Here is a 22,442-nt window from a genome sequence, read left to right on the forward strand (position 1 = left end):
TCATAGTTTCATTTATAAAAATGTTAAAGGATATTATTCACGTAATGGTGATTATGTAAAAATATATTTATGGCTTTCGAATAATTTTTAAATTGTTGTGAGGGACAGGATTGGCTCTTCCAGGGGTTGGCAACCTTTTGAGATGTAACATACCCAAAGAGCTGCATGTGGCCTGTGAGCCGCAGTTTGCTGACCCCTGACCTAGATAATCTCCCATCTCAAGATTATTATTCACATCTTCAAAGCCCTTTTCTCTCTTATAAGGTTTCCAGGTTCCAGGGATTAGGACTTGAAATATTTGGGGGGAGAGGATTAAGGACATTATTCAGCCTACCACAATCCCCTATGGTTCAATAACCTTGACCAGCCATGTCCTTGCATAATGGCTCTCTTGTTTCTCTTGTTCCCAGTTATTTGTATTCGGAAGTCTTTCCTATTTCCATAACCCATTGAGAAGATCTTGGCCCTCATATGTAAAATTTATGTAATTTGTTATCATCCTTGCAAAATAATGATGCTGAGAAGTCTGGCATGAATTTCAAATGAAGGCAGGCCTCTGAATAAAATAGGTAAGCTCAAGAATACTGTCCTCCACCACTGCCTCTGTGATATTTGGGCTGCCAGTTATGAGAGGAGAACAGCAATAAGAACAAGGAAAAGGTATATGAGGTGTGATCAAAATATACGGTGAATGTTTAAATAAACATTTATTACAGTAAAAGACACATTGCCATTAATCCCCCTCAAAATACTCTCCCTCGCTTTGAACACACTTATCCCACCATTCTTGCCACTTTCTGAAGCAGTTCTGGAAGTCCTCTTTCGTGAGTGTCTTTAGTTGTGCTGTCGTGACTTCCTCAATGTCCTGAATTAATTCAAAATGTTTTCTCTTCATGGTTGTTTTGGCTTTGGGGAAGAGCCAGAAGTTGCATGGTGCCAGATCCAGTGAATAAGGTGGATGAGGACACACCATAATGTTTTTATTTGACAGAAATTGCCATATACCAGAAGCAATGTGTGACACAGCACTGTCATGATAGAGGATGAAACCATTTGCCCATTTCATGTTAATGCGTTGTTTGTGATCCATGATTTACGGCACACTTTAAAACACACCTTTTCTTAACCATAGCTCATACCCAACTGACTGCACCAAAGAAGCTGAAACTTGTCACAAACTGTTACTAAGTTTCAACATGCTCCTTCCTGTACTGAAGATCCCTGCCTTTCCATTGGATTGCACTCAGCAGCTGCATTCACTATATTTTTTTATCACACCTCATAGTATTGTGTTTTCTGGCTTAAAGGTAGATGTATGCCAATTAATTTTCTTAAGATTCCTTGTCCTATCTGCCTCCTCTAGATTATCTTTGAACTCTAAAGGGCCATGGCAATTGTTAAATTACAAAACTCTTAGAATTTTATCAGGAAGCTTTGATATGTTTATAAATATTTAGTTTTAAAATACTTAAATGCAAACCTATTTCATGCATAGGGCAGCACTTGGGGTCAGGGTTTTATATTTTAATCTACGCCAGATGGGTTTTATTTTAAATTATATAACAAGCTATTTTATCTGGGCTGGTAACAAATAATAATTTTAAAAATCTGTTTCAGAAAACAACCCTTAAATCCATAGCAAAGATTTAAGAAAGAGTGTGACATAATAAAATCACTAAAGAGACAATATATGCCCCTAAAATATTCTGAGTGGTATTCAAGGTACTGAATAGAGAGAATTATAGCATTTAAGTTTTCAGATTTACAGATAACACCCCAAAACTCTAGCCACAGACCTAACTAAACAATGAGTACTTAAGGTGATCCTTTGGAAATGAGAATTTTTCTGGGTGTTGCAGAGTAATTAAAAAGAAAAGGCAAAATTTTTTCTTATACAGATATAAAATTAATACATGTCAAAGATTTTATTTAAGTCATTAATTTGCAAATCAATCCACCAGTTCAAATGAGAATTCAAAGAATACACATAAACAGGCAAGTGACATAAACTAAGAGATACAGAACTGGTAAATATCCAGAGTGTAATAATCAATTGCATTCAAAAGGATGCAATGGATTTTCATTTCTATGGACAAGAATCATTTGGATTACTACCAGTTTCCTACAAATCACAATTTTGTAAAATATTTCAAAAATAAAAAAAGGTGCAAGCCCCTATAGAAATTGATTAATTTAGAATGGTGCACTACACAGGACACCCAGTAATTTCTGCCTATTTCAACGTGTTTCAAATTTTTCCTGAGAAGGGGGAAAATTCCTGACAAATTTTCCTACATTTCAGGGCTCCTGAGAGTTTCTCACCAAACATATTGATATGAGTCAGAGCACACTCTAAACAATAGAATACCTGCTCACAAGCCACAGTCTCAAAATTATAAGTTGGAAGAAGTGATTGGTCCTACCCCATTCAAAGGATGACAGTTATTTAGACATAGCTGCAAATGAAAGAATGCAGAAGACGCTGACCCAAATAATAAAATGATGGGATTTTTTGAAAAATTTACATTGTGAATAAGTGAGAACCCGGAAACAATTCAAAGAGAAATAGAGAATAATTATCACCTCATCACCTAAAACTTAAGGGAAGACTATCTCTCAATAAAAATCATGGTACAATACACACACACACACACACACACACAAAATTATAGGCACAAACTCTCAAGTAACAGAAACATGAAGTGCTTTATATTACACTTAAAACACAAAATGTAAGGATACACTCAAATAAATATGAGATGCCCACAGTAGCCCCTGACAAAAACTCTCTCCTTGACCAATCTTCAGTCAGGCTACTCTAAACTCTTCCCAGTGAAGCCTTGTCCTTTGAGCTTCCATGTTCATTTTTGCATCACCCAGTTTTAGCAAGAATTCTGTCAGATCATTTAACAAAACTCCCCCCCTTAGCCCTGATGTTTCAGCTTAGTAATTTTCTGTCCACTGATCCTCACCCTGCTCTTTGCCTATAAATCCTGATTTGTCCATGTCATATTAAAATTCAGCCCAGTTCTGTACTGAGGTCTCTTTTCCCCTATTGCAATAGTTCCTGAATAAAACATGTTTACTTACCAGCTCTGGTTTTCTCTGAAACTCCCAAACACAAAGTCATTTACACTATAAAAGCTTCATGGTGCTCACAAAAAACCTGGGATGTCACCTCCCAATTATGATGACAGTAGTTATAGTTCAATTACATATAGGCTAGATATTGTTTCAAATAAATCACATGCACATATATAAATAATATGCATATATATAGATATCTTGACATTATACTGACAATACACATGTATTATTTTTATATATTGACATTAACATATATCACATATGATTTATGTCTACATCATTATATATTGTGCTTATATATTAACATTAATATATATCATTCTTTATTATGTAGCACTTAATTATTAAATAAGTACTATGGCCTAAGTGCTTTGGGGGAGATTTAAAATAATATAACACATAGTCCCTGCACTCAATAAATTTATGATTTTGTTGGAGTAGACACACACACACATAACCATATAATTTTATAAGAAAGCATAAAGAATAATAGCTCCAAAGTAGAGTCAGTGTGCAAGTAAAAACACTATCTGGTGAAAATTACCAGTAAAAACCCCTTCATGCTCCCATAAAACACAATGTTGTGCTACTTCTCAATAAACTCATCATGGCCAATTTTCCCTTAAGCCCTCTATCAGATACCTATTTCTTAGAAACTAAGCGCCTTACATTTTAGGGGCCATGTTTTCTAGAAAACTAAGGTAGAATATGCAAGATGTGAACTCATATTATTATGACTTCAGAGTCAGAAGAAATTTCTGTGAGCTGGAACCACAAGAAAAGGTTCTGAGAAAGCCCTGAAGAATAGGCAGGGTTTGTGGCTGTTCTAATGCTTACCAGTTCCTTCATAAATAGTGGGTTTGACAGGGTGTGATAAATAGTGAGATCAAGTCTGAAGATAATATACCTAAAGCTACACAGTGAAATACATTAACTTAGCGAAGGATAGAAAGGTAGCTAGGTGAGTGAGTGAGTGAGTGAGTGAGTGAGTGAGTGAGTGAGTGAACTAATGAAAGAATGAACAAACAAACAAAGATGCCTGGTCTTTTGTATTCTAAGATCTGTTCATGTTAGTGGCCCGCCAATGAGAAAACCAGCTCTCTGATGCTCCCTGCCTATCCTCTGTAGTCAATTAAGCTACGTTGACCAGAGTCAATTATGAAGACCCAGTACGTGAAGACAAATTAGAATCAAAAGCAGTAGAGGTGGTAGAAGACCTCTGGCCTCAAAAAAGAAAAAGTGCTGATACCTAAGATAGCACACACAGAGAGCAGGGACAAAAAGAAGCAAACATAATTCCTTTTCTTCATATATTTCCTTCTCTTTGAATATTTATGTGAAGTGTTGAGAAGAGCATAGTCTTGTATATGATGAGACTACAATATCTCTGGGACTCAGGTCCTCAAATTTAAGTGCTCAGCAAAGTGCTTTGGCACCCTTATTTCAGAGAGCAAGACCGTAAGCAGGAGAAAGGTAGAGGGCACAAGACTAACGCATGGCACAAATATTTCAACTTCAATTCCAGGGAGTGAGTGTGGGAAGTTCAAAAGCATGAGAATACTTACTGCAAACACATATGCAACTTATAATAAAATCTTCCTTACACTACGTTATCAAGTACATGAGCACAGTAGCACTATGCAGATATTTTTATTCAGATTTTTCTCTTATAAAAGGAACCTGCAGTTACCATGGGAACCTAGTGGCTAAGTAAAGTAATATGTACCTGATCTATTTATGACACATTCATTTCTCTGCATTTGCAGGCACTGTTGCTTTTTAGAAATTATTCTGAAAAAGTTGTTTTAAACCTGAGTTCAGGGTCTATCTTTGTAAAGAAGGTCTTAGAGATACTCAATTCAATTTGTAATTTAATATGTATCTATTAAGCATCTCCCCTTTAACACCATGCAGACACCAGGGATACCAAAGTAAACAAAATAGCCCTGCTTTCATGGAACTTACATTTTAATGTGAATGACCTGCACAGGGTTTCTTGGAAAGACCCAGCTTAGAACATTTTCCTCCTATGGCTCTCAATCCAAGCTTCTACAGGGGAAGATAATGAACTCGGAACAACAGGCCTAGATCCCAATCTCAACTCTGCCAGTGATAAGCTTAAGACCTTAGGCAACTCGACTAACTCTCTGTATCTCAGGTTCCTCTTAATCGTTGTAAAAAGAAAAAAAAAAATCTATGCTTGTGATATTATACCCTAAATCTCATATTTTGACTGTTCTTGATAAAAGGAAACTAATGACCTCCTTCACTGTCATGCAATGTCAGGGAAAGTTTCAAAAAGGGAATACTTTAAAATAAGCCTACCCAGAGAACCAGTCAAGACGGCAAAGAAGATAAACGCTGTGCTTACCTCCTCTCAAAATTACAACTAAAATACAGAACAACCATCGCTGAGAATCGCCTGAAGTCTAGCTGAACGATGCCCTACAACTAAGGACACAGAAGAAGCCACATCGAGACTGGTGGGAGGGTCAGAGACGTGGAACGTGTGGTCACCAGCATGTGACCATTAAAAATCAGAAGGGATACCTCAGCTGCAGAGGACCCCACCAGAGAAGTGAGGCATCACAGCCGCACACCAGGCTCCCTAGCCCTGGGTTTCAGTGCAAGGGAGAGAAGTCCCCACAAATTTTGACTGTGAAACCCAGCAGAGGTTGTGGCTGGCGAGGAGGGCGGCTGCGGTCGTAGGCACTCCTCTTGCAGGGCCTGTACACAGACTTACTTGCTGACAGAATCATTTGCTCTGAGCTCCAGTGCTGGGTCAGCAGCTCCAAAGGTGTCAGGGACATACAGGGAGGAACTAAATTGTCTGGTTTCAGGGTGAGGGCTGGGGGGGGGGCAGCTTCCTCCCAGACGGAGAAGCTGGCCGAAGCCACCGTTTTTTTGTTGAGCTCTCCCTTCTTACAGTATGCAGATGCAGGCAGCCACCATATCTGAGTCTCCATCAACATGGTTAACACCGTTCCTTTGCCCTGATTCTCTGATACCCTGCCCCACCATGCCTGTGGGCCCACCCAAGAGGCTTGCAGTGGTTTTTCTGTATAAACGGCTTGACTGGGCTCATGCTACAAACTTTCCTAAAATCTCTCAAAGGTTCACAAAACCCAAACAAGCAGAATCTGGCTTCAGCATGTCCTGTACCTCTTGCTGATTAGCCCTAAGTTAGCAACAGCCAGTCTTGGTTCATGACCTAGCCTCTCAAGCCACCTCTAAGCCAAGTGCAGGCAGCAGCCATCTGAGGACTCCTTTGTGGCTCCTGCCAGGTGGGCCCAGACAGGGAACAGGCTGAGGCCGAGGCCACTCCCAGGAGGCAATGGGGCTGGCACACCCAATGATCAGCTTTAGACAGAGCTACAGCATCACCCGGCTGCCTCCAGGCACAACACACCCAAAGGGCACACTGGGCAGGTACCAGAGCCCTGCTAAAGCAAGTCTTGCTCTGGAGGGTCAGCCCCTGCACAACAAGTCCTCCACTATAGTCACAGCCCGTCTTCACAACCAACCAGCCTGAGGGTCAGTCCCTCCCATTAAAGTGCAAACAGCAACCAAGGCTCAACTACAAGAGAAGGGCACACACAAACCACACAAAGGAAGTACCTGCTGCACCCTGTTCAAGTAACCAGGTAAGCTGTGCCACTGAAGCCCACAGCATACCTACTAAATAAGGCTACTCTACTAAGACCAGGAAACACAGTAGCCCTACTTAACACATAGAAGCAAACACATGGAGACAGCCAAAATGGGGAGAAAAGAAACATATCCCAAACAATAGAACAGAATAAACCTCCAAAAAAAGAACTAAACAAAATAGACACAAGCAATCTACCAGACACAGAGTTCAAAACACTAGTTATAAGGATGCTGAATGTTCTCAGGGAGAATTCAAGAGATAGAAAACATAAAAAATGAGAAAAATGTCATAAACAAGAACCAGTCAGAAATAAAGAAAACAGTTGAAATGCAGAATGCATTAGAAGGAATCAACAGATTAGATGGAGCAGAGGATCAAATCAGCAATTTAGAAAATAAGGTAGCAGAAAACACTGAACCAAAATAGCAAAAAAATCCAAAAAAAATGAGGATACTTTAAGGGGCCTCTGGGACAACATCAAGTGTACCAACATTCACATGGTAGGAGTACCAGAAGAGACAGCAAGGAACTGGAAACCTATTTGAAGAAATAATGATGGAAAACTTCCCTAACCTGGAAAAGGAAATAGATATACAAGCCCAGGAAGCACAGAGCGTCCCAAACAAGGTGAACCCAAAAAGGCCCACAAGACACATCATAATTAAAATGCCGAACGTTAAAAATAAAGGAAGAATCTTAAAAGCAGAGAGAGAAAAGCAGTTAGTTACCTACAAGGAAGCTCTCATAAGACAATCAGTTGACTTCTCAACAGGAACTTTGCAGGCCAGAAGAGATTGGCAGAAAATATTCAAAGTGATGAAAAGCAAGGACCTACAACCAAAATTCTCTACACAGCAAAGCTATCATTTAGAATCGAAGGACAGATAAAGAGCTTCCCAGATAAGAAAAAAACTAAAGTAGTTCTTCAACACCAAACCAGAATTACAAGGAATCTTACAGGGATTTATTTAAGACCAAAAATAAATAAATAAATAAATAAATAATAAATAAATAAATAAATAAAAAATAGGAATGACAAAATGGCAATAACTACATACCTATCAACAATTACTTTCAATGTAAGTGGATTACATGCTCCAATCAAAGATGGGGTGTCTGAATGGATAAGAAAAGAAGACCCTTACATATGCTGCCTACAAAAGATCCACTTGAGATTGAAAGACACACACAGACGTAAGCAAAAGGATATAAAGATATTTCATGAAAATGGAAACAAGCAAACAAAAACAGGCTGGGGTAGCAATATTTATACCAGAAAAAAAGAGACTTCAAAACACAGGCTATAACAAGTGACAAACAAGCATCTATTAATTCCACTTTTGGGTATTTATCTGAAGCCAAAACACTACTTCAGGGGGATGTGTGCATCCATATGTTCATTGCAGCACTGTTTACAATGGCCAAGATGTGGAGGTAGCCTGGAGTCCATTAATGAATGAATGAGTAAAGAGGAAGTGGTACATATATACAATGGAATATTGCTCAGCCATGGAAGGGGATGGGTTCTTGCCATCTGTGGCAGCATGAATGAGCCTGGAGGGTATTGTGCTGAGTGGAGTGTAAGACAGAGAAAGACAGACGCAATATGATTTCACTAATATGTGGAATCTGAAGAACAAAATAAAGAAACAAAACAGAAACAAACTCATAGATACAGAGAAATTTTGATGGTTGTCAGACAGGAGGTTGGAGGTGAGTGAAAAAGGGGAAGGGATTAAAAAGTACAAATTGGTTGTTACAAAGTAGTCATGGGGATGTAGGGTATAGCATATGGAATATAGTCAGTAATATTGTAATAATTATGTATAGTGTCAGATGGGTACTAGATTTATCATGGTGATAGATAAGAGGGGGTTGAGGGGCAAGGTGAAAAAGGTGAAGGGATGAAGAAGTACAAATTGATAGCTACAAAGTAGTCATGGGGATGCAAAGTAAAGCATAGGGAGTATAGTCAATAATATGTTAATAACTATGTATGGTGTCAGTGGGTACTAGACTAGTCAGGGGGATCATTTCTTAAATTATATAAATGTCTAACCACTATGCTTTATACCTGAAATTAATATAAAATAATACTGAATGTCAATTGCAATTGAAAATTTTTTAAATGGGGAGAAAGTATGAAGGAAGATAAGAGGTTTAAATTTCCAGGTATAAAACAAGTAAGTCATGGGGATGTAATGTACAGCATAGGGAATATAGTCAATAATATTGTGATAATGTAGTACAGTGTCAGATGGTTGCTGGATTTATGGTGATCACTTCCTTAGGCATATAAATGTTGACTAACTATGGTGTACACCTGAAACTAATATTGTATGTTAACTATATTTTAATAAAAATCTTTAAAAAATAAAACAAATCCACCCATGAAGAAATGAAAGAAACAGATTTTTTTCAAGAAACCTGCAGCTAGACAATCTATAATAATATTAATATTAAAAATACTAATTTGAAAACTCAGAGAAAAGACTGAGAAAAATGTATACTCATGCATAAAAACACCTTTAAACATATGCAATCATTATTTCATTATCTAATTACATTTAAATTTGCTGAATTAAATATATGTTTATCTCCCTACAAACCTGCAAAAGAGTGGAGTTTCTAAAGTAAGTAGAGAGTAAAGGAATAAAAATACTATCAGGTGACAAAAACAGAGTAAGTGAAAATAACAATAGATGCAGTTGTCAACAATTTTTTGGAAGATGGAAAGCATAAGGTGAACTTTATTGACTCATCAAAGCAAGAAAATCTTAAAGCTAAGAGCTACAAAGGCAGATGATAACAAGAAGAAAGCCGATTTGAGCTGCAGAAACTCTCAGAATTAAAGGCACCAAATATCTCAGAAAGTAAACAAAATCTACAAACAGAAAGATTAGTTGAAATTCCCTTCAATGAGATGACAAGAGACAAGAATGATATCCTCTGGAATAAATGAACCAGGGAAGTTACAGATTTAGGAACATCAAGCACAGAAAATGGAAGAACAGACCTCTTACTGAAAACAGAGGACATATGAACAGCTACATAGTGAATGATGAAATCCACCTCAGGGCCACTTCCCACCCACACTGAAACCCTCACCAGCTACTCCAACACCACTGCCCGTGGACTGCCACCCCCAAAGACCTGCAGAGCTACCTTCGTGCTCTCCCAAAGGAGCCCTCAGCGGATGTGACACCTCACAATAGGACCATTACCCCCACCATTTCAGCTGATTTTCACTTCTGCTTGCCCTAGAATTGAAACTAGCAGGAATGTAACTTTATCCACAATATAATTACTTTTGTTATTAATAACACTAGCAATATTTGCATAATCCTGTAAGTTTTCCAAAATAATTGTCATAACATTATCCTACTTGAATCAATCCACAGCGTAGCCCTCCACAGTAGGGCAAGTGCCTCACCTCCATCCTCACCACTACTGCCCTATTTTAATCACCATCTTCTGCTGCCTGGATGACAACCTCCAACCGCCTGGCTGGCGTGCCTCTTCTGCTCTTGCACACATCCATGACCCTCTGCAGCCAGTTCTAATTATGTTATTCCTGCTCAAAACCCAGCAACAACATCCAGCTAGCCTGAGGATAAAGTCCACAATCTTAGCATAGCATAAACGGCCTTTCTTGATTCATTCTCCATCTGCTTCTCCAAGTTTCATTTCTCAACCTCTTCATGTATGAAATATTGAAACAATGGGCTAAAATACACTGTACTCTCCCTGGCCTCCAGGCCCTGACTTGCTCTCTCTGCTCATACCTTGTCATAGCAGAAGGAAGCCTGTATAATAATAAAGCACTGTGTAGCAGGTTCTCATCCCACCATTTGCAGGGCAAGGGCTAGAGCGTAAATTAAGGCATCCCATCCTCTTCTCTACCCACCTGGTACCTCAAACAGCCTCACATACAAGTGGCGGCCCCAGCTGTACATCAAAGGTCTGTCAGCATCCCTCCCACAGTAACACAGTCTACAGTCAGGAGCCTGGACCTGGGAAAAGCCCATGATGGCCCTGGAAACAGAGGTGGTCATTTGGAATGCAATTCCAAAGTCATGTTACGTGGAGCATGGTATAAATGGGTAGGGGAAAGGGGGACACAACATCCAGGTGGGCACGTCTCCTTGGCCCACAGACTGCAAGGCAGGAAGAAGACCAAAGCATATTAAAACTAGAAATAGCATGTAAAAGTCCAATTTTCCAAAAAGGGAAAAACCAAATCCTTGAAAATCCATTTATTGTATCTAATTGCATACGGTTGCAAGCTTATGCGTACATAATATAAACTACAGATTTTTCTATATAAATCAGGCTCAAAGTGAAAAGTCATCTTTACTTCTGAAAAATTTGAGCAACGACTTACTATTTAATAAGCACCAGGAGAAACTCCATCAAAAGTTTCAGAAATGTACTAAACAGACACATCAATTCCACTTCCATTTCTAGGCATGTAAACCAAGGAAATCATAATAGGTTTGCATCAGAGTATTATTTAAAATAGTAACAACTTGAAAACAATCTAAGTGTGCAGCAATAAGGGACTGGTTAATAAATTATTGTGCACTCATGATGGTATTTAATATAGTCTATTCTAAAATGATTCCAATGATGTATATAATGACAAAATATTTATGATGTATTTAAGAGTAATATAAACCTTATAAAACAATACATCTGAATGCTTTTAAAGTGGGGTGGGAGTGTGTAATCAATACATGGAAACGTGATTAGAGGTGTGTATGACAAAAGATTTATAGTAGTGAACTGAGTGTTGAACATAGTGATTTTTATTTTCCTTTTTGTGATTTTATATTTTTTAATTTTTCTAGAGTTAGAGCATATTGCTTTCCCTAAGTTGAGGTCGTTGCTTTGCCAAGATGTAAAAAAACATTCATATTTCTCCTGACTTCAAGATAAGGTACATTGTAGGACCTTGTAAGATACCTTGTAAGAACTCGAAGTTTAGGAATACTCTGTTATCATTCATTAGCACCTCACTCTAGAGTAGTTCCTCTGAAGCATCAACTTTGCAAGGTTTTGAGGGCAAAGGTCACAAGACATAGGTCAGATACTTCCTATAGAAGGTATCCTGTAAGAGAAAGGCCAGAGCCTGAGTACTGTACAAGTAGGCAGATAAAAGCCTTCTTCTGTTGCAAAGTAGATAAAGAAAAGTAGGAATAGTCAAATGGGAAAAAGAAAACAAGGAGGTGGTAGAGTTTGGACAACACACTTTGCTGACTTTACGGTTTGGCTCAGAAAAGGGCAAACACCGCATTTGAACCCAGCTAAGCCACTGGCAGAGTTCAGACAAACAAGCTTTATAAAATCACAATTTAATTTCAAAAGCTAATAATCATCAAAGCTGCCCTTTGACATTGAGCTTTACTTGCAAAGAGCGTTGACAGAAATAGCACAGGTGATAAGTGGCTCTGAAAATTTTGCCATCCAAATCATGTTTTTGCTCACCAATTTTGTGAGCTAAATAAAAATAAGCTAGCTATTTAAGTTCTTTGGCGCTAAACTGACTATAAAAAAACTCTCAAATGGACAGAAATTTTTAAATAGTATAATCCCAATAACACCTATTGTCATAACTACACTCCTAGAAAACAACTTAAAATAAAAAATTTTTTTCAGTCATTAAGAGTAGATACCTGTTGCTCTGTGTGGTTTGCATCCTTTTCCCATTTCTTCAGGTAACACCATGCCTTTTGCCCTCATTACCCTTTGGGGAACTATTCTAAGGTTCCGTGACATTCTGATTGGGCAGCGAGTCACAGGACACCAGGCACTAATGTGGACATGTCACCTGGTGGATCTCAGTAAGCTACTCGCTGGTGCCAGCCAAGATGGAGAAAACCCAATACGGCTTCTCTTTCCCACACTGCACAAAATACAAAACACAAGACTCTGCAAAATATATATCAGGTGGATTGGAGAAGAAGGGCAATACTTGAGTAACATCTAGCACAATGGTAGTGAGTTTGCTGGTTTCTTTTCTCCCTTTATTTCCTGGCTTTGAGTTGAAGGTGGGCCAAATCAGGGAACTGTCTAGTAGGTATGGACTGCAAAAACTCCAAGAGAACCCCGTCTTTCTGGCCAGAGACCCAAGGAAAAGCCGCCCTGTTAGCTGGATAATGGTGGAGGGGAAACCCTGTGGCTCCTTTTGTTCTCTTTTTTGCTCTTCCAGCCCTTCCCCAAGGCCAGCACCAGCTGTACAGCTGCACTGGTGGCACCACATTGATGTAAGTACCTGATACCCCAAGAGAAAACCTGTCTCTCTGGATAAAGGATCTGGAACAAGGGAGGGCGCCTCACTGTGCAGTTTTGGAGGAAATCCTTATTATTCTTTTTCTCCCTTGTTCCTCTCGCTATTTCATCCTAGTCAGGTGGAATTGCTGAAAAGCATGGAGGCTAAAACTATGCAGTAATCCATCTTTCTGGACAGAGGAAATATATAAAGGAACCCCTGAGAAAATATCCCACAGTGATGGAGAAGGGGATCTCCTAGTTCTGTGTAGGAACCCATGCAAGCCCCAGGCTCACCCTCGAGCTGGGCATGTGTGGGATAGAATGAAAGCGCAGTCGGGCACAACTCAACTACAGCACAAACCAGCATTCCGACCGAAACCGGAATGGCTCAAGCAAGGGGCAGACATATTCTCCCACCCCCAATAAACAATGACAAAAGCTTTGAAAACTGAGTTAACACTGGAACCATCACACACAGAAGGTGGACTGTGGGCTGAACCTAACCAGGTTAATTGCCTCCGAAGATGAACAAACAAAAAACTCCACAGAGGATTTCAAAGGAACCTAGAGTCTCGCAACATAATTTTTTAAATTGAAATATAATTGACATATAACATTATATTTGTTTCAGGTGTACAACATAATGATTCAATATTTGTATGTATTATGAAATGATCACCACCATAAATGTAGTTAACATCCATCGCCATACAGTTATATGTTGTTTTTCCTTGTGATGAGCACTTTTAAGATCTACTCACTTAGCAACTTTCCCATATACAATACAGTGTTATTAACTATAGTCTCCACGCCATACTTTACATCTCCATGACTTATTTATTTTGTAGCTGGAAGCTTGTATCTTTTGACCCCCTTCGCCCATTTCACCCACCCCCACCCTCTGCCTCGGACATCCACCAATCTGTTTGTTCCCTGTACTATGAACTTGGCAACATAATATTAAAGTGCACGGATATTAGGATTATCAAACAAAGAATTTAAAGTAGCAATTTGAACCATCCCCCATGAAGTAAAGATGCCCAAAGGCCCAAGGTCCCCACATTTCAATCAATTCTTTGAACTACGTCAGAAATGCATCTAATAAACACCCTGTTTTTGAGCTTAAACTGATTTGAGTTGGTTGCTGTCACCTGCAGCCAAACATGCTGACAGACTGTTGAGATATGGGGTAATTCTATAAAACCAACACACACTCACGTATCTCTCAAATCCCAGATCAGGTAGATTGCTGTGGTGGTGATGACAGCTACTACCCATTACTGATTAATATATTCCAGTCACTGTGCTAACTTCTTGACAAATATCTCAGTGCCATTTACCACCTAATGAGGTAGAGATTTTCTAAATAAGAAAACTGGCAAAGATTTAAGTAACTTCCCAATGTCATACAGCTGATCTATAGCAGAGCTCAGATTAGAACCCAAGCCTGCTGAACTCCAAAGCATGTCACCATGACCATTACAGTTTCCTTGTTAGATCCTATGACCTAGCGATAAATCGTAAAACCTTATAAGCAGAAATCCTAATAAAAACTGATGCCTCACCACCCTTTTCTGAACTTCACAAAAAGCAGAATTTGGCCAGAAATAATTTCTTTTACTCAATCCCTGCCTGTGTCTCCCTGTGATCTCAGTACCATCACACCGCCCATGTCCTGCAGAATCAGTGACCTCCAAGTGAATTTAAAAATAATTCTTCACACGTTACTTGCTTCAAAATATCTTTGTTTTCTACCATCAATCCAATAATTATTTAGCTTTGTCTTTTTTCCTCATGTCGGTTTGAAGATTTAATGTTTTGTTTTGTGATTCCAAAGCAATACATGTTCAGTGTGAAAAGTTTAGAAAATATGGAAACACAAAGAAAATAAATACCTGCTATAATCCCAACAACCAGAAATAACCACTGTTAGGATGTCATGAACTGCTGACAGACACAGTAATTCAGAAAAATGTTTAGATATTTCAGGTGAAGGCACAAACTCAGTCATGGACACAGATATAAAAGACTGGGATATAATTAAGTGGTTACATTTATACTATTGTCGGTTGGAAAAAATTATTGTACATTTAACACAGTAAAGATTCCTCCCACCCATCAAAAAAGTTATAAAACTCCGGTGCATTTTAAAATAAATGGTGCTTTAGAATTGAGGAAATGTGGTATTGTGAAAAATCTGAGACTCAAGATTTCTAAAATCCAAGCAGTATCCAAGCATAGCGAGGAGCTAAAAATAGCACAACTAAAATTCTGTCTTTGCTATATCACAGATACTAACATTAGCAATTTACTTATTAACATGTATTATGGGTACTTCCCTCTTTTATTACCTGCGTTTAGTACTTCCTATCTTGGCTGGATTCCCACCCACTCTCACCAGGCTTTCTGTACTTCTTCCCTCGTCAGCTCACTTTCCCACTCTCCTCACAACAATTCTAAAATTAACACTGATATTTTCAAGCCATACACTGAAGCGCAGTCCCTTGATCCTCAACAGATAACCTTACATCCTTCCTCAACAAGGAAAATAATAGCTCTCCAGGCATGAATTTCCTCAAATTGTCTCTCTTCTGTTTGTGTCTGTGCGAGCACAAACTTCCTTACCTGCTTGCCTCCTTCCCTTGGGTCTCATGTAACCATGGGTCCTTCCCACTTCACCAAACGAGCATCTCTGTTTTTCAAATCTCATCCTCTCCTCAAACTTGTTCCATTAATTATCCTGCCTCTCTCTTGCTTCTATTATGTCTGTCTCTTCTGGCTTTCTTCTCAACCGATATATACAACTTAGTCATCTCTCTCCCATTATTTCTTTTTTAAATCTCCAATGAGAATTTTGGTGATTCATCATTTGCTCCTCCGAGCCATTCTCCACAGTAATTTGCCCCAGTTTTGGCCCAGAGAGGCTGACCTCTCTAGACTATACCACTCAAAGTCCTTTGTCCTGAGGATTCTGGTTATGTTCATCCAATGGAGGCACTGACAGGAGAACGGAGCGTTTCTCTCCCTTCCACCTCCCACAGCCACTGAGCTGCCATTACACCATTTCCCCCTCCCCGCCTTGCCCCTCCAGGCCTAGGCGTGCTAACACCCTCCTAATTTGGCTCCCAGCAACTCCACTGTTGGTTCGCTTAAGAGCAGTCTACACTAACGTAAAGAGTTTCTTTATTAAATTCTTTTCAGTTGACAATTTTGTGTGAGCTGCTTCCTGCCAGGACGCTGGCTGACACATCTCATGTCCCCCTCCAGCTCCTTTCCATTTCTTCCCAGCCATGCTTCCTGAAAAGGAAGTCTACGCGATCTTCCATTATTGTCTCTCATTTACCCCTCTGCTCATTATGGTCTGGCTTCTGTCCCCCATGAATCCACTAAACTAATCTCTCAAGTAGGGTATTTAGGACCATTTAGGATATGGCTCTGTCTACCCTCCAGCCATATCTCCCACCATCTGCCATTAGACCATGTGCTCCAGCCCTAACACGTGCCCCTAGTTATCTCAGGCCGCTTACAGGATTCCCTCCACCTGGAGAACCCTTCTCTGTTTTGGGTACCTAGTGAACCCCTAATCATTGTTTAAGCCACAACTCAGGAAGCATCTATTCTGGGTGTCCTTCCTTTATAACCCATCCTCAGCCAGCCAGGATTAATTGTTCCTCACTTGCACCCCCAGCTCCTGTATACAGCTCTTGCACTCATCGCATTGTATCATTGTGATTTACCTGTAATCCCACCAAACAGTTATCTCTTTCAGAGAAGAATGACCCCGCAAGTCCCCAGAAAACAGATCTTGAGCAAAAGCTTATGTGACAGTACTTTCTGAAAAGGCAATTAAAGTGACGGAGGAGCGAGACAGGAAAGGAGAGAAGGGCAAACATAAGACAGGATGTCAAACTGGCCACAGCTTCCTTATATACTGAATGCTGATGCTCTGAATGCCTTCCGGGAGGCAGTATGAAGGTGCTGGGTCTGCAAACAGCCAGTCCAGAAACAGGAAAAATGAAGAATGTATCTACCAGCTCCCTTTTCTCATTGGTCAGTCACATGGGATGCTAACTCCTCAAAAGTTGCAGGCTACTCATCTGTGAGTGCTGAGCAGATCCCACTGTGTTTTAGTGGCAACAGGGAAAGCTTAGGGCTTCAGGCAAGAGGCACATGGCACAGGCAGGATGATGCTGTTGAGTTCTTCCTTCAAGCAACAGGAGGGACTACTCCTGAGGCAAGGCAGCCACCACCATGGGAGCAGCGGAAGCTGGTTCTGGTCAGCCAGCAAGACAAGCGCACAGATCTCAGGTGATGCCTAAACTGAATGAGGTTCAAGAACTTAGGACAATCAGGCATCGCTTAACAATGGGGATATGTTCTGAGAAATGTGTCGTTAGGTGATTTCGTCATTCTGCAAACATCATGGAGTGCACTTACACAAACTTAGATGGTATAACCTACTATACACCTAGGCTACATGGTATAGCCTATTGCTCCTAGGTTACAAACCTGTCCAGCACGTTACCGTACTGAGTGTTGTAGGGAGTTACAATACAATGGTATTTGTGTAGCTAGATATATCTAAACATAGAAAAGTTATAGTAAACATACTGCATAAAAGATAAAAAATGGTCCACCTGTATAGGGCCCTTACCAAGATGGAGCTTGCAGGGCTGGAAGTTGCTCGGGGTGAGTCAGTGAGTGAGTGGGAGTGAATGTGAAGGCCTCGGACATGACTGTCCACTAATGTAGACTTACAAACACTGTACATTTAGGCTACCCTAAATTTATAAAACAACACAGGATTAAACCAAGCACAACAGACACATGTGATCAAGAGACACGATAAACACAGGATGCATGAGGCTATTGCCGGCATAACATAGCACACTATTTTACAGCAAACTTTCTAAAGAAGTAGAAAGAGTACTCTAAAATAATGATAAGAAGTAGAGTAAGTACATAAACCAACAAGTTGTTATCATTATCAAGTATTAGGTACTGCACATAATTGTATGTGCTATACTTTTATACAACTGGCAGTGCAAGTTTCCATCAGCATCACCACCCACAAGTGAGTAATACATTGCACCACAACTTCAGATGGCTGCTACCTCACTAGGCAATAGGAACTTTTCAGCTCCATTCTAATCTTATGGGACCACCGTCATATATGTGGTCTGTCATTGATTGAAATGTTATGTGGTGTATGACTGTACAGCTCTAGAAAAATAACAGGCACTGGATAAATATGTACTAACTGGTTAGAAGAGGAAGAATTTATACCTTTGCCCAAGTGATAAAACTTAATTGAGAAGTCTAAGTCTCTCAATGAGTAAGTACATAGCGTAAATGGCACCAAGCTGCAGCTAACACTGAGGTTCAGAAGTAGAACTAACTTTCTAATAATTAGATGGCAGGAGGCCAAAGTGTTGCAAATAAGCTCAACTTTTTTTATAATTTCTTTCCTTTCAGGGGTCAGTCTAAAACCCAAATCTAAGATGGTTTATTTATCCATCAATGTTTCTCAATTGTCTGGGAAGGACAAACTTCATCATGCAAGACTGTCCCCAGTCATCTGATCCAGATTAATCTTACAGTTTAAAAATGAGAAATATTGCCATTTGACCCAAACCACTTTTTCTAATAGCAATAAAGCATTGCAGAAATTAATATTAGAAAGTAGGTCTCCCATTGGATCCACATTCTACACCATATTAATAAAGAGTAAGTAATCAAATGTTCATGTTTGCAACCATAGTAACCACTCTCAGAAGAATCTGTGCAGCTCTCCGGCATGACAGCCAAGCTCATCCTCACATCGCCCCACACTCACGATATGTTTATATCACTCACCAGCATCTAGGTGAGCCCACAAGTATGGAACCCAGACAAAGGCAAAAAGAACTCCCACAGTCCCTGCTTTGATAAGAAGAAGTCTAAATCAATTGTGATCGTAGCTACCCAGATATGTGCTTAAACTATGCAAATAAAAAGCAGAATTAACAATTAGCTGTTTCAGCCTCAAAGTAGAAAAACTAACTTGTATCCACAGCCTAATACAAGTACAATCATGTCAGTCAGAGCCCTTGCTAATGATGAGTGAAAGTCTATGTCCACATAACATTCACACTTTTCACTTAGTTCAATCCCCTACAGGAATCTATGGCTAGAAGGCATATTGAGATGCCATTTAATCCATCACCTCCCCCACAGGCAGGGTCATACAAAAAAGATAGGAGTTTCCTTTGAAATTTCCAGAACCGCCTTCAGAACTCAAGCAGTTATAGTCTCTTCCTCTTAATGCCAGAGAGCAGCATGGGCTGCAGGGCGGTCTCCTCACCTAAGCAGGCTGAGCTGGTGTAAGAGCAGTGATTCCCCAAAGGCTGTACTCCAGAGCTCTGGTATTGGAGAGCCCAAATCTCATCACAATGAACTCTCAGATGTATTCTAACTGCTTCCCTTGTACCACATCATTGAATTATTATACAACTGCCTTATATAAAGTCTTCACAATCTTTCAATAATGGCCTTTGTTTACATTTACAGTTAAATATCTGACTCACAGATGATACTGTGCAAACCATCACCCTCTCAAAAATTAAATTTAAAGGTGAAGGTCTCCCTTAACTTTTTTGGGAAAATTCTGCCACTTAAGTGTTGGTTTTGATTTGCCTTTGCACTGAATTTTAAGGTCATTGTTGAAAGAAACCATATATTTACGACTATGTTCTTGACTAATCATTTATTCATAATTAGTAATTTCTCTTTCAACCAAGAGGCAGAATTATGGAGTTGATAAAAGTACAGATCTCTGAAACCAGATCTGATTTGATTAATGGGTAAGTTGTCTTAATGTTTTTGTCAACTATAACATAGGAGTAATAATAGTGTCTTCTTCACAGAATTGTTGTGAAAATGAAACAAATTAATATATATAAAAGTATTCAGGACAGTGCCTGAATCATAACAACCACTATGACTACAAACCAGTTTAACACAGCTTTAAAAAGCATGTCTGCATCAAAATGATAACATATTCTTGTTACATGTCAGTATGTGCATGTCTGCCTTGCTCCACACAATCTAAGCAACTCAAGAAAAAGGATAATGCCGTCTCTATCTTTATAAATATCGCGGAGCCTGTCATGGAGCCTGAAACTAAACACAACTGATCCCCAATAAGTGTTGTGTTGCAAGAAACGATGAACCAAAACATATATCACTTACCCCAAAATAAAATTCTCTTCAAAGTTCTAAGAAAGCAAAGAGGAAGCCTAGGTAAATGTACTGTTCTCCCACACATACCAGCAATTTACAGAGGAACTGACCCAATTTAATGCAGTGTTATAAAACTATAAATAAATTAAAGTCACAAAACCTCCATAAATAGTGAAATGCTATCAAAATCAAATGCACAAATGAAGGCTAACCAATCAACTATTTCTTTGATTTTCATAATTAACAAACCCAATAGACTGTAGACACTTTTTAAATATGCAATTTTAATCAATTTTGACTTTTAACCAATTTTGACTTTATTTCCCTTTTAAATCATGCTGGCTATATGCTCTGAGCTCCACATATCTTTCTGCTTAGCTATAATGAAGAGTAAAATACGCATATACAAAACACAGGAGATTCTCGCATGCTGGTTTTGGGCTACCTTAGCTCATATCTTGGGACAGTTGGAAGCAGACGGTGAGTGAGCACAAGGAGCTGCAATGGGCTATGAAATGTTATTTGGTTTCAAAGTCTTCTAAACAATTATAAATGTACACAAGCACACGAGAATAAACAGCCCATTTTTAAAGCAACATTTGTAGTAATTGAAAGTAATATTTTTGCCCATATATTTAATGAAAAGAAACTGCCATGCCACTGCCAATGTTACTTATGCTGATGTGACTGAAAAGAAATTCATGAGGCAGAGTTGAGTTTCTTTTTTTTTTAATTAAATTTATTGGGGTGACATTGGTTAGTAAAATTATATAGGTTTCAAGTGTACAATTCTATAATACATAATCAGTATATTGCATTGTGTATTCAGCACCCAGAGTCAAATTTCCTTCCATCGCCATATATTTCACCCCCTTTACCCTTTTCTATCTCCCCCTCTCTCCCCTTACCCTCTGGTAACCACTACACTGTTATCTGTCTATAAATTTTTGTTTGTCTTGTTCATTTGTTGCTTTTAGTTTTATATCCCACATATCAGTGAAATCATATGGTTCTCGACTTTTCCTGTCTGACTTATTTTGCTTAGCAGAATAATCTCAAGATCATCCATGTTGTCGCAAATGGCATTATTTCATCTTTTCTTATAGGAGAATAGTATTCTATTTTGCATACATACCACATCTTCTTTATCCAATCATCTATCAAAGGATACTTTAGTTATTTCCATATCTTGCCACCATGAGTAATGTTACCATGAACATAGGAGTACATATATCTTTATGGATAAATGTTTTCAAATTTTGGAGGTAAATACCCAGGAGAGGGATGGCTGGGCCTTATGGTAATTCTATTCTTAATTTTTTGAGGAACCTCCATGGTGTTTTCCATACTTGCTGTACCAATTTACACTTCCACCAACAGTGGATAAGGGTTCCTTTTACTCCACAAGCTCTCCAATACTTGTTATTACTTGTCTTGTTGATGATAGCCGTTCTATCAGGTATGAGGTGGCATCCAAATTGGGAATAAAGAAGTCAAACTGTCACTTTTTGCTGACGACATGATTCTTTATATAGAAAACCCTAAAGAATCTACCAAAAAACTATTAGAAACATTAAAAAAATACTGTAAAGTCACAGGATACAAAATCAATGTACAAAAATCCATTGTATCCCTATATATTAACAATGAAATTTCAGAAAAAGAAATGGAAAAAAAAATAATTCCTTTTGCAATTTCAACAAAAATAATAAAATACCTAGGAATAAACTTAACAAAGGATGTGAAGGACCTATACACTGAAAACTACAAGACATTATTAAAAGAAAGTTAAGAAGATACAAAGAAATGGAAAGACTTTCCATGTTCATGGATTGGAAGAATCAACATAGTTAAAATGGCCATGTCACCTAAAGCAATATGCAGATTGAATACCATCCCCATCAAAATCCCAATGGCATTTTTTAAGGAAATAGACCAAAAGAATCATCAGATTTGTATGAAATCACAAAAGACCCTGAATAGCCAAAGCAATCCTGAGAAAAAGGAACAAGGTTGGCGGTATCACACTCCCTGATTTCAAATTATATTACACTGACAAAAGTCAAAACAGCATGGTACTGGCAGAAAAAAGACATACAGACCAATGGGACAGAATTGAGAACCCAGAAATAAACATATATATATATATATATATATATATATATATATATATATATATATATAATGACATAGGAAGCAAGAATTTACA

At 38.8% G+C, this 22,442-nt stretch overlaps 1 protein-coding gene across 2 annotated transcripts in view; it reads right to left on the reverse strand.

Moving 5' to 3' along the window:
- ELAPOR2 (endosome-lysosome associated apoptosis and autophagy regulator family member 2) overlaps window positions 1–22,442 on the reverse strand; it is a 175,807-nt gene that overhangs the window by 100,683 nt on the left and 52,682 nt on the right. The window contains exon 1 of one of the 2 annotated variants that reach the window (XM_019623733.1): window positions 15,638–15,656. The exons of the other annotated variant lie outside the window; for it this stretch is intronic. The gene's annotated coding sequence lies outside the window, so the exon portion shown is untranslated. Of the gene's footprint in view, window positions 1–15,637; window positions 15,657–22,442 lie in introns of those variants that run through there. 2 annotated transcript variants of the gene reach the window in all.

This window comes from Hipposideros armiger, unplaced genomic scaffold (genome assembly GCF_001890085.2).
Source record: "Hipposideros armiger isolate ML-2016 unplaced genomic scaffold, ASM189008v1 scaffold_560, whole genome shotgun sequence".
Taxonomy (NCBI): domain Eukaryota; kingdom Metazoa; phylum Chordata; class Mammalia; order Chiroptera; family Hipposideridae; genus Hipposideros; species Hipposideros armiger.